Below are 11,718 nucleotides of genomic sequence, written 5' to 3' on the forward strand. Positions count from 1 at the left end.
AATGGTAGTAAAATACACCTTTCTGGATTTATGGGTTTTATGGTCATAAATCACTACAGAAAGACACAGAATCTTCATTAAAAATTGGCTGCAAATTTGTACTCACAAGCTTATTTACTCTGCTTTTCCTCATTATGTTTCTTCCACTCTTCCAATCTTACCTGTCATATACTGAAGATGATTCTGTTATGCTGAAAGGGAAGGGAAAGTGCAAAGTATTATATATATGTATAATATATATATATATATATATATATAAATATATTATATAATATATTTATATATATATTATTTTGGAGGAAAGAGCTTTTCATTAATGTTATGTCATTAAAATGAGGAGATAAAACCAAAACCAAAACAGGCTTTAGTATTGCCAATATCCTCTAAGGCATATTTATTGTATGAGAATAAAATCTCAGATTGACTCTGGTGTTCTTTTTAAGTTAATGTTTATCAACAATCAGTTTAGGGCCCTCCCCCAGCCCTGAAAAGCTCGGACTGTCCCGAGGGGGAGACTTGGCCACTGGCAGTTTGGCCGATTAGTGAGGGAACTAGGAGAAAAGCAAATGGCAAACAAGGAGAAAAGCAAATGGCCTTCTCTGCCCAGTCCCAGAGTGTGTCTGCTTCCCTGCTGGGGCTTTTAAGAATCTCGAGGCAATCTTGCAAGCTGCATTTAAACTGGCCAAAGACAACTTCAGAGCTATATAATGTAACAGAAAAGGTCAGAAAACATTAAGCAGTAGAAGTGTGGAGCATATTAAGCAAGATGACTGTCTCTGGAAGCAGTTGTGGAAACCCAGATGTATCTAATGACTAAGGATCTTTGGAGAAAACTAAAGGAGTATCATGATAAAGAAGTACAAGGTTTACAAGTAAAAGTAACCAAACTGAAAAAGGAATGAATTTTAGATGCACAAAGACTAGAAGAATTCTTCACCAAAAATCAACAGCTGAGAGAGCAATGGAAAGTCCTTCATGAAAACATTGAAGTTTTAGAAGATCAATTAAGAGCAAGATTATGTGATCGCTGTGCAGTAACTGAAGAACATAAGTGGAAGAAACAACAAAAGTTTGAAAATATTCGACAGCAGAATCTTAAAGTTATCACAGAGCTTATTAATGAAAAGAATACCTACAGGAAGAAAATAAAATGTTTTCTGAATAGCTGCAGCAGAAAATTGAGAATGATCAACCACATCAAGCAACTGATCTTGAATCTGAGGAAGATATTATTCCAGATTCACCAATAACGACGTTTTCATTTTCTGGTGCTAACTGGCTACGAAGAAAGGAGAACCTCCACATCCAGCACGTAGAACAAACACATACTAAACTGGAGCATTCTGCGTGTGCACATGAATTGAAAAAAGTACCAAAGTCTTCAACTCATCCACAACATAAACCTAATGAAAGTGAAATTCTAGTGACCAACACTTGTGATCAGAGTCAAGCTCCAATGGCTAAAACATATGGAAAAAGCAGTTATTCTCCTGATAATTTAGCTACAGTTGTTACTGAAACACTTGGACTTAGTGTTCAAGATGAATCTGAATCTTGAGGCCCTAGGAACCCTCTTGGTGATGAGCTCTACCACTGCCTGGAATGAGACGACCAAAAAAAAAAAAAAAAAGACATTTTGAGGAATCTAGAAGAAATGGTAAAGATAGTTTAACATTTTCAGATTCTAATTCAAAGACTCCTCCTCAAGAAGAATTGACCACTCAGGTATCATCTCCTGTACTTGGAGCTACCTCTAATGTGAAAAGTAGTTTAGGTTTGAATACAAGTTTTTTTCCCTTCTCTTTTAGAGACTGGGGAAGAAAACAAAAACAAAAACAAAACAAAACAAAACAAAAATCTGAAAACAGTGCCTTTCAGCAACACTTCTAGTTATAGATTAGAGAAACCTAGATCAAAATCTGAAGATGGTGTTCTTTTCACACATCATAATCTTGGAGCTGAAGTGAACAAGATCACTAACCAGTCATCTTCTAGTAAGCAGATGCTTATAAATAGAAATACAAGTGAACCCCTAAGTGAACAGGATAGTATTGATCACACTAAAGATACTGTTACTGATAAAGATAAACATGTAGTATCCCTGAAATCATTGGGAGGCAGAACCAAAAGGAAGAAAATTGAGGAAGAAAGTGAAGATGAAATAAGCTGCCCCAAAACCTCCTTTGGTAAAGAAAATGCTTTTCCTTTTGCACTGGATAGTTGTTCTTCCATGAATGGAGACTATGTGATGGATAAACCTCTGGATCTGTCTGATTGATTTTCAGCTATTCAGTGTCAAGAGAAAAGCCAAGGAAGTGAGAACTCTAAACTCAGATTTAGGCAAGTGACTCTCTATGAAGTTTTGAAGCCCGTTCCAAAGGGCTCTTCCTCAAGCCATAAGGCCTTGAGTGGGAGCTGTGGGTTAAACCAAAAGAGTTCTGTTTGCAGGAGTCTCTTTTCCAGTCCTTGAGTAAATCTCCAGATAATAAAACACTGTTACAAACAAAGGAAGAAAATCCTATCTTTAGAATCCCTCTGCATCCACGTGAAAGTTTAGAGACAGAGAATCTTTTTGATGACATGAAGGGTGTTGGTTCTCATGAGCCTATACAAATAAAAACTAGGTCAATCCATGGAGCATGTGAATTTGAACCAGTTCTTCTGTTAAATCCATGTAGAATTGCTAAAATAAAGTCTCCACAAAACAACCAAGATGTATCCTTTGAAAATATCCAGTGGAGTATAGATCCAAGAGCAAACCTTTCTCAGTATAAAATGGATATTACTGTAGTAGATATAAAGGATAGCAGTCAGTCAAGATTAGCAGGAGGAGAGACAGTGGACATGGACTGTACGTTGGTTAGTGAAACTATGCTTTTAAAAATGAAGAAGCAAGAGCAGAAGGGAGAAAAAAGTGCAAATGGAGAAAGAAAAATGAATGATAGCTTGGAAGATATGTTTGATCGGACTACACATGAAAAATATGAATCCTGTTTGGCGATAGCTTCCCCCAAGTAGCAGATGAAGAGAAGGTGTTGTCAGCTACTACAAAAAAAATCAAAAACAGTCATAGTGATAAACAAGATATGGTCAAACAGAAAGCATTTGTGGAGCCATATTTTAAAGATGATGAAAGAGAAACTAGCTTACAAAATTTTCTTCATATTGAGGTGGTTCGGAAAAAAGAAGAGAGAAGAAAATTGCTTGGACACACATGTAAGGAATGTAAAATTTTATTATGCAGATTTTCCAGCAGAAGAAAGAGGAAAGAAGTTGGCTTCCTGCTGGACACCGATTTTGCTACATTCCACCCAACATACCAGAGAATTTCTGGGAAGTTGGTTTTCCTTCCTCTCAGACTTGCATGGAAAGAGGTTACATTAAAGAAGATCTTGATTCTTGTCCTCATCCCCAAAGATGGCAGCTTTACAGTGCAATATTTTCTCCCAAAAGCAAAGAGCCGAAGACATAAATGTTGAAGCAAAAAGACAGGAGAGGACAATTTTCTTTTTAGTTATTTATAGTTAAAGTTGGTATTAAACATTGATTTTTTTGATCTTCTGTAAACTGATTTACAAATCATTTTTCTATTGAAAATGTTTTTAAATGGCATTTACCCATCACACAGATGACTACTTAAAAATGTGAATAAGTTTATGTTGTATTTTCTTGCTTTTGCACCTTTAAAATAATAAAGTGCTTTCATTTTGCACTCTGAGTTAAGAGTTGTTTATTACTTTATTTGGTAATACCTAATTACCATTTTGAAAATATGAAAAAAAAAACAATCAATCAATTTAAAGGAAGACAGGATGTCAGCAATATGGCAAAGTGAAGAAAAACCTTTCTCTATCCCTTTCAAACTACAACTAGTAAAATATCCACAACTCAACAAAGGTGTTTCTTCTCAATACAGCAGGAAGCTGGAGAATTCCACACATCTGTACATATAAAAGTGGGTGGACTGGAACACATAGAAGAGGCAGAGCTTGGGAAATAGCAGAATTGGAGCCTGCAACCCTGGCCCTCTGACTGCAGTAGCTGAGTCCACAGCTTCAGAGAAGCCAGCAGCAACAGCGAAGGTGGCACACAGGACCCCAGCCTCCTTACAGAGGTAATGCCCGTGGCCAAAGTTAACTGAGTAGCCATGGCAGTGTGGACTGGTACACTGTCTCTCCAGTCACTGTGGTGCCCACAACCCCAGCCCCCATCTTATTCATCTGCAGTGCAGAACCAGCAAACCTTATGATACCAGACAGGATAGAAGCACCTGCGTGACCCCAGCTCCCCTCCTACCATCCCCCTTTCTCCATGGTGGCAGAGCCTGTGACTCAGGGGATGTTGGATGCAAGGGAAGAGCCCACCATCCCAGTGATGACAGCAACACTGGCAGAAACAAGGCAACAGCAACCCTGGAGGCACAAAAACTATAAGGAAAGCAGGGATCCCCATCTGTTACAGAGGTGGTGGAGGCTGGAAAGCACCAACTCTCAAATATAACCAGAGGCAGCTCGGGTAAGAGAAAGCAAAAACTTGTGCTTTAGTGCCACTTACCAGAAAACAAGACTCTAACTTCTAACCTGTCATTTAATTTCAAATGCACCAACAAGGGAATTCATCAGGCACCATGAAGAGCCACAGTAACACTATACCACAGAAAGAAAATGACAATTCTCCAAAAGCCAAACTTAAAGTCATGGAATATTGCAATCTAACTGATAGAGAATTCAAAATAGGTGTTCTGAAGAAACTCAATGAGCTATAAGAAAACTCAGAAAGGCAGTTTAATGAGATCAGAAATAAAATTAATGAACAGAAGGAATACTTTACTAAAGATATTGAAACTCTAAAAACGAACCAAAGAGAAATTCTGGAGCTAAAAAACTCAATAAATGAGGTGAAGAATGCATAAGGAAGAATTGGAGATAGGGCAGACCATATGGAAGAGAAAATCAGCAAAGTCAAAGATAAAAATCTGGTAATGATACAAATAGAAGATGAAAGGGAAGTAAGATATAAAAAAATAAAGAAATTTTACAAGAGTAATCCAAATCTTTTTGGAAGGGTATATTAGGGTAATGAGTATCTCAGAAAGAGAAAAGCAGTAAAAGGGTGAGAGAGGTTATCTAAAGAAATAATAGCTGAGAATGTCCCAAACCTGGGGAAGGAACTAGATACACAAGTCCATGAAACTAAGAGAACATCTAAATACCTCAATACAAAAAGACCTTCTCCAAAACAAATATACATTAAAATTGTCAAACGTAAACCACAAAGAAAGAATTTTCAAGGCAGCCAAGGAAAAGAGAATGGTAATCTACAAAGGAACTCTCATTAGGCAATCAGCAGATTTCTCAGCAGAAACCCTACCGTCCAGATGTAGAATGACATTCTCAAAATATTGAAAAATAAAAACAGTTTACCAAGAATACTCTATCTAGAAAAGTTATCATTCTGATATGAAGTATAAATAATTTCCCAGACAAACAAAAGCTGAAGGAGTTCATCAACACTAGACCTGCCTTGCAAGAAATGTTGAAAGGAACTCTTCCATCAGATTTCACTCATATGTGAAATATAAAAAACTAATAAAGGAACAATAAGCATAAATTAATTAACAAACCAAACCAAACCAAACCAAACCAAAACAAACACATAGATACAGAGAACAGAGTAGTGGTTACCAGAGGGGGAGGGGGGAGGGGTGGGCAAAATGGGTAAAGGAGATCAACTGTATGGTGACAGATGGAAACTAAATTTTTGGTAATGAGCAAGTTGTAGTGTATACAGGAGAAAAAATTATAATGTACACATTAAACTTATATAATGTTATAAATCAACGTTGCCTCAATAAAATACATTTTAAAAATACTAATGATATAAGGTAACAAAATATTATCAAATTTTGTATTGGTTCAATTGATTGTCTTAAATTAGAATTCTTATCCAGGTGAATTCACAAGAAAAAGAAACATGAAATGCTATTTTTCAGTTCCCTGTTATCTAACACTATCTGAAAACAGTGCATTAATTAACGTTGTGGTATCTGCTATAATAAATTAATACCTACATTTCTGTGGCTTAATACAATTGAATTTTTTTTCTAAATCTGGGAATAGACCAATATTGGCTTTCTTGCTCAAGGACTGAGAGAGTTTGATTTAGGAAGTCATGAATGCACCAAAGCTGCCCAGGGAAGAGATATTCAACCATCAGAAGGAAAGAAAACAGAAGAGGGATTTGAGTGGTATTCATAGGGCAAGATGGAAGTGGCCCACTGCATCTCTTCTCAAATGTCATGGGCTAGGATGCAGTCACAGGACCAAAACTAAATACAAACTTGGAGGAAAAACAAGTCCAGGAGGAAGAAAACCACACATTTTGTTAAGCAGCTGGCATTCTCTCCCCAAATCTCTAATTACACATATCTTATTAATTTTTGTTTGTACCTATATAGCAAATTGAAAAGTAGATTTTATGATTCAAACTTTTTTCTGTTAAAAATGAGAATAATCAACAAAAGATAGCCTTTTTTAGGGTTTAAGAGTATTAGAAAAATATACATTTAAAATATTGCTGACATATTGTCACAAACTTACATTTTTCCAAAAATTTGTTATATTTCTTAAAGATGACTACATTTACTTATATTGATTATTTTATTTTGTTTCAGTTTATTTTGTGAGATGTGATTTGAGATTACTTGCTTCCGAATCAATCATTTTAATTATAAGTATTTTAACTAAATATGGGTGTTATTGTGAATGCAATTGTTTCTAAAAGCCTATTTTGTGTTAAAAGTAATAAAGAGAAAAATAGAACCAAGAGCATTTGAATAAAAGGTGACAAAGTCTAAAATGAATAAAGTATAAAAGAAGATTTGATATTCAAGGACTCCAGAGAAAGATTTGATTAACAGAATAATGAGGAACAAAACTTCCCACCACTCTAATAAACAGGTGGAACACTCTCTTGAAGCTGCAGCAGGCATAAGGGTTTGAATAATCCTCAAACATGAGTCAGAGCAGGAAAATAAAGAATCAAAGAGAAGAAACACTTTTTCTAAGTGCCTAAATGAATTTCTTAAGAGTTTTCAATTTTTCTTTGGAGCAGAGTTAGAAGAGAAAAGAAAAGATTTTGCAGGTTGTTGTATATAAAGTGGTGCAAGTTAAAATTTGCCCAGAAATTATGGCAACACATAGCTACAGGAAGCTAAGGAAACAGAAAAAAATAGTTATCTCCTAATAAGGACATATGTGAAATCATTGTAAGATCAAGAAAAGTTCTTCCCCAAGGGGGATATAAAATGAGCTGATTATCAGAATAATGCCATTACCCACTTAAAAAAAGTGTTATTAACTGTGTCAAGCTGTTGTATACCTGACTTTACTCTTGGGAAGTATTCTAAGCTATTTGCATCCATGTACTATTTAATTGGTTTTAGCATATATGTTGGCTATCAATTTTAAGTAAAACAAAAGTTACAAGATAAATTCTCATGTTTAATACTTTAAAAAAAATAACTTAAAATAAGCAATATTAGTACATATTTGGGCAAATGACATCCTCCTGGGAGGAGTCCCACTTCGTGGAGGATGGCAAAGAGCATAATAACACCTGTCACCAGGGGCAGCAGGCCCCACGATGTCAACTGCCGCCTGGTTTTCAGGTGTTAGAATGCCCAAGAGAAACACAACACAACTTTACCCCCACACTGGATGGAATAAGGCTTTCCTCATTGAGAAGAGATGGAGTAAGATCAGCTTCAATAGCGAGGGACAGTCCCCAAGGCCAGGTGGTCTCCCTCCTCACCACCCCATGCAGCTGAAACAGGGAGAGATGGAGGTGTGCATCACCCCATCCTGCAGGTGTAGGACCCCATTTGTTCTCTTCCAAGAAGAGAGAGAGCAGTGGTCTTGGCCAGGTGCTCTATGATGTACACTCTCAAGCAGAACAAAGTACACATCAAATCCAGAACGGGGGAAGATATTACCAAATAAGGTGATATGATCAGCATAGGCTCCCAGGTCTCCTTATCTCCATGAAGAAAATGTTGCAGGTCCAAGGGTCAACAGGCTGCATGTGATTGCCCTTCTCAACATCCACCCCTCCAGTCCTTGCTCTGCCACTTAAAATAGCAGATAAAGCACATCAGATCTGGCAAGGATGACACTGTTTGTAACAATATTAATCGACATGCTGGGTAGCTTAATTTGAAAGTCCTATTTTATATTCAGCCAGTTGATTTGTTTTCTTGCACTTTATTTCTATTAAATTAAGAAATACTAATTTAGGTTGTTAAGTCTGGCAATTCATAGCTTGCTCAAATAATGCTCTATAATTTTAACAAAGTATGGAGTGATTTCTCACTGAATAACCCTTTCATCTCTCTGTCAGTCAATATATAGTACACAAAAGCTGTAATATGGAGAGAGAGAAGAAAATGGATTCGAAATCTATACTTTGATGCATTTAGCATGCTAAAGTATTTCTTAAAGTTCATTGAATTATTTGTGTATGATCTAAAAATATAAATATTAATAAATGATGATTCTCATATTCAATAATTGAAGAAAAATACTGCTATTGGCTGAAAGTGTTTCCCCAAAATTCATACGTTGAAAACTTAATACTGAAGTTGATGGTATTAGGTAATGGGGCCTTTCAGAGGTGATTAAGTCATGAATGGGATTTATACCCTAATAGAAGAGACCCCAGAGAGATTCCTCATCCCATCTACCATGTGAGGACACAGCAAGAAGTTGGCAGTCTGCAATCTAGAAGAGGGCCCTCACCAGCAGTGTGGGCACCCAGATCTCAGACTTCCAGTCTCCAGAACTGTGAGAAATAAATTTCTATTGTTTATAAACCATACAATCTGTGATATTTTTTTAGAGCAGCCCAAGCAAACTAAGACAAACCCCAGTTGTTGGGAATCTGTGATTAAGCAGATTTCAGCAGAATTACTTCAGTATTCTTACACAATCTTTCTGATAATGCATTATAAACAGAAAAGAATTATTGGCAAACCTGGCCCCCTCAGGTCTTAAACTAACAAACAAAACAAGGGGGAAAAAATCTAAAAAATATAATGTCCTTTTAATTTAAATATTTGATATCTTTGCACACAAAAATACATGAGTCTACTGTTCAATGGTAATACAATCTTAGAAATGCCTCTCTCCCTGGTGGATGGAGGCTAACTTCAGAGATTTTCCATAGTTTACAAACAAGAGTCTTAAGAAACAACTTAGTCTTTTTTATAGAAAAGAGAGGAATTATTTCCGTCTATTTTATTACTTTCTCCAAGGCTAAACGTGTGGTTCTTTGTTGAAACACAATTCCAACTTTCTCTTGCTCTGTTAGAGACTTACTGTGACAAAGTTTCTCCCTAAATTATGAAGATGAAACATAGGTATCAAAACTAACAAGTAAAAAGAACTCACAAACCACAGAGCTTAAGCAGTGGAGTTACAAATGATGTACATCTGCCCTCAGTGCTTCAAATCAAAGTGAGGATGTGATGAACTCACACATTATTGTGTTACCGAATGCAGGCTTAGCTGCTCCCTACTCGAAAGCCAATACTCAAGAGACAAATGTTGGTTGGAAAAGTAAAGGTTGTTTTATTAGAGAGGCTGGCAACCCTGGGGAGAAGGCAGACTCACGTCCAATAACCAACTCCCAAGATTCTGCTCGGCCATGATAGTTTGTTTTTATTTTAAATTTATTTATTTATTTAGTTTTGGCTGCGTTGGGTCTTCGTTCCTGTGTGAGGGCTTTCTCTAGTTGCGGCGAGCTGGGGCCACTCTTCATCGCGGTGCGCGGGCCTTTCACTGTCGCGGCCTCTCTTGTTGCGGAGCACAGGCTCCAGACGCGCAGGCTCAGTAGTCGTGGCTCACGGGCCCAGTTGCGCCGCGGTATGTGGGATCCTCCCAGACCAGGGATCGAACCCGTGTCCCCTGCATTGGCAGGCAGATTCTCAACCACTGCGCCACCAGGGAAGCCCGCCATGACAGTTTTTAAAGGGAAAAAGCGGGAAGAATCTCAGGGAATCATCTAGGCAGGAGGTGAGGTTGTGTCATTTTCCATTGTGTGCAGACTGGCTGACTCCTCCTGATTTTTCTTTCAATGTTATCTTTCCCACTGGTCTAGCCTGCAGAAATGTTAAGGGGGAAGCTGGGAGTAGAGAGCTAGTCATTCTTCAACTACTTATTCTTTATTCTCACTTCTTTTGATCTAGGGAAAGAAGCAAAAGGTTAGGCAAGGCATTGTGTGCATCCAGTGGAGCATAAGTCAGGAGTTAGGTTAAATATTGCCTAGTGATTTCATTTTATAATTAAGTTTTTTAAGTTTTGAGGGGAAGAGAAAACAGGCAAACAAGAAAGGGGCAAAAGAGCTGCTTACAGTTGTTCACAGAAAAAAGAATGATTGTAATGTGGACTCTCTTTGAAAAACTACAATATTTTAGTGGGTGGCAAATACTGGAATTTAACAGGTACACCCTAAATATGAAGTGGCCAATGTCAGCTCCTAATTATGGGAAAATTCTCAGCATCATCTCATTTATCTAGCTATGCCATTTGAACAAGCTACTTTAAATTATACAAATTGTCTCCACTGACTTTATTTTACTTGAAAATTTTTTAAAATGCATTCCACATTTCATTCATATGTCTATTTCTCCTAGATATCCAATATATTATGGAGAAAGTATCTTATAACTGTTGTCCAATTTTCCCACTGAAAATGGCAAAGACCGTAGTTGATAATATGCACTCTAGGAACTATTTTTATTACTCAATTTTTCACTGATTGAAATCAACAGATGGGAGAAGCCTAAGAAAGCTAGAGCAGCAACTTCAACTCTTGTTGACCTATAACTCATACCTTAAATACCCACAAGAAACCACCTTCAGTTACCCACCAGAGCATCCTTGCTCCAAGAAAGCATTCACACTGCTGTGCAATTCTGGCAAGACCAAACACCCCACAGAAGCCATCACAAAACCGCATGCTCAAGTTACCACATCCACTAAACTAGTGATTAGGAGAAGCCAGGAAACTGAACACCACCAGCCATCACTTCCAACAGAGTTAAAGAGGGTAGAGCTATTAATGGAGATGGTGCACCTGGCAAACTGGTTTTCAATTCACCAGCAATATCAACACTCAGGAATGTGGGGTTTCCTCTGATTATTTGCAGCATGGTAGGCAAGGAGCCGTGTAGGCATACTTCCCCCAAAAGATAGGAAGGTCGAGGAAGGTATATCAAAACACAGTGAAACTGCAAAACAAAGCTTTTAAAGGAGGTGAAAGGTTTTTCACCCCTGTCAAGTGGTGATAAGTAGTGGGTCCCTGTTTTGGAGACTTGTGGGCCAGGTTCTCTAGACATAAGAATTACAATATATCTTATGTTTAGAAGGGCTTTCTTCACAACTAATTTCTTGTATCATTTACTCAAATTAAAGAAATATATAATCCTTACATGTATAAATCTGTGCCTGAAAGCAAAGTCTGTAAAAAGAACTTGGGAATAGCTAGATTACTTGGAGGTAATCTGAGGAAGCAGAAATAGAAGTAAGGGTTATGAGACAGTGAAAATGGAAAAGCCATAGAAAGACGTTTTGCTTGTGAAGTTACTGCCGTAGGCTAGGGCTCAACTCACCTGAGCCCTCTGAGCATAGAGCCTACTGTCTGAAGGATCAGAGGCTTTGT

At 37.4% G+C, this 11,718-nt stretch overlaps 1 pseudogene; it reads left to right on the forward strand.

The window, feature by feature from the left end:
- The first annotated feature begins 766 nt into the window (after positions 1 to 766).
- LOC133076443 (DNA endonuclease RBBP8-like) lies at positions 767 to 3,472 on the forward strand (annotated as a pseudogene).
- Positions 3,473 to 11,718: the final 8,246 nt, after the last annotated feature.

Source organism: Eubalaena glacialis, chromosome 16, assembly GCF_028564815.1.
Source record: "Eubalaena glacialis isolate mEubGla1 chromosome 16, mEubGla1.1.hap2.+ XY, whole genome shotgun sequence".
Classification (NCBI taxonomy): Eukaryota; Metazoa; Chordata; class Mammalia; order Artiodactyla; family Balaenidae; genus Eubalaena; species Eubalaena glacialis.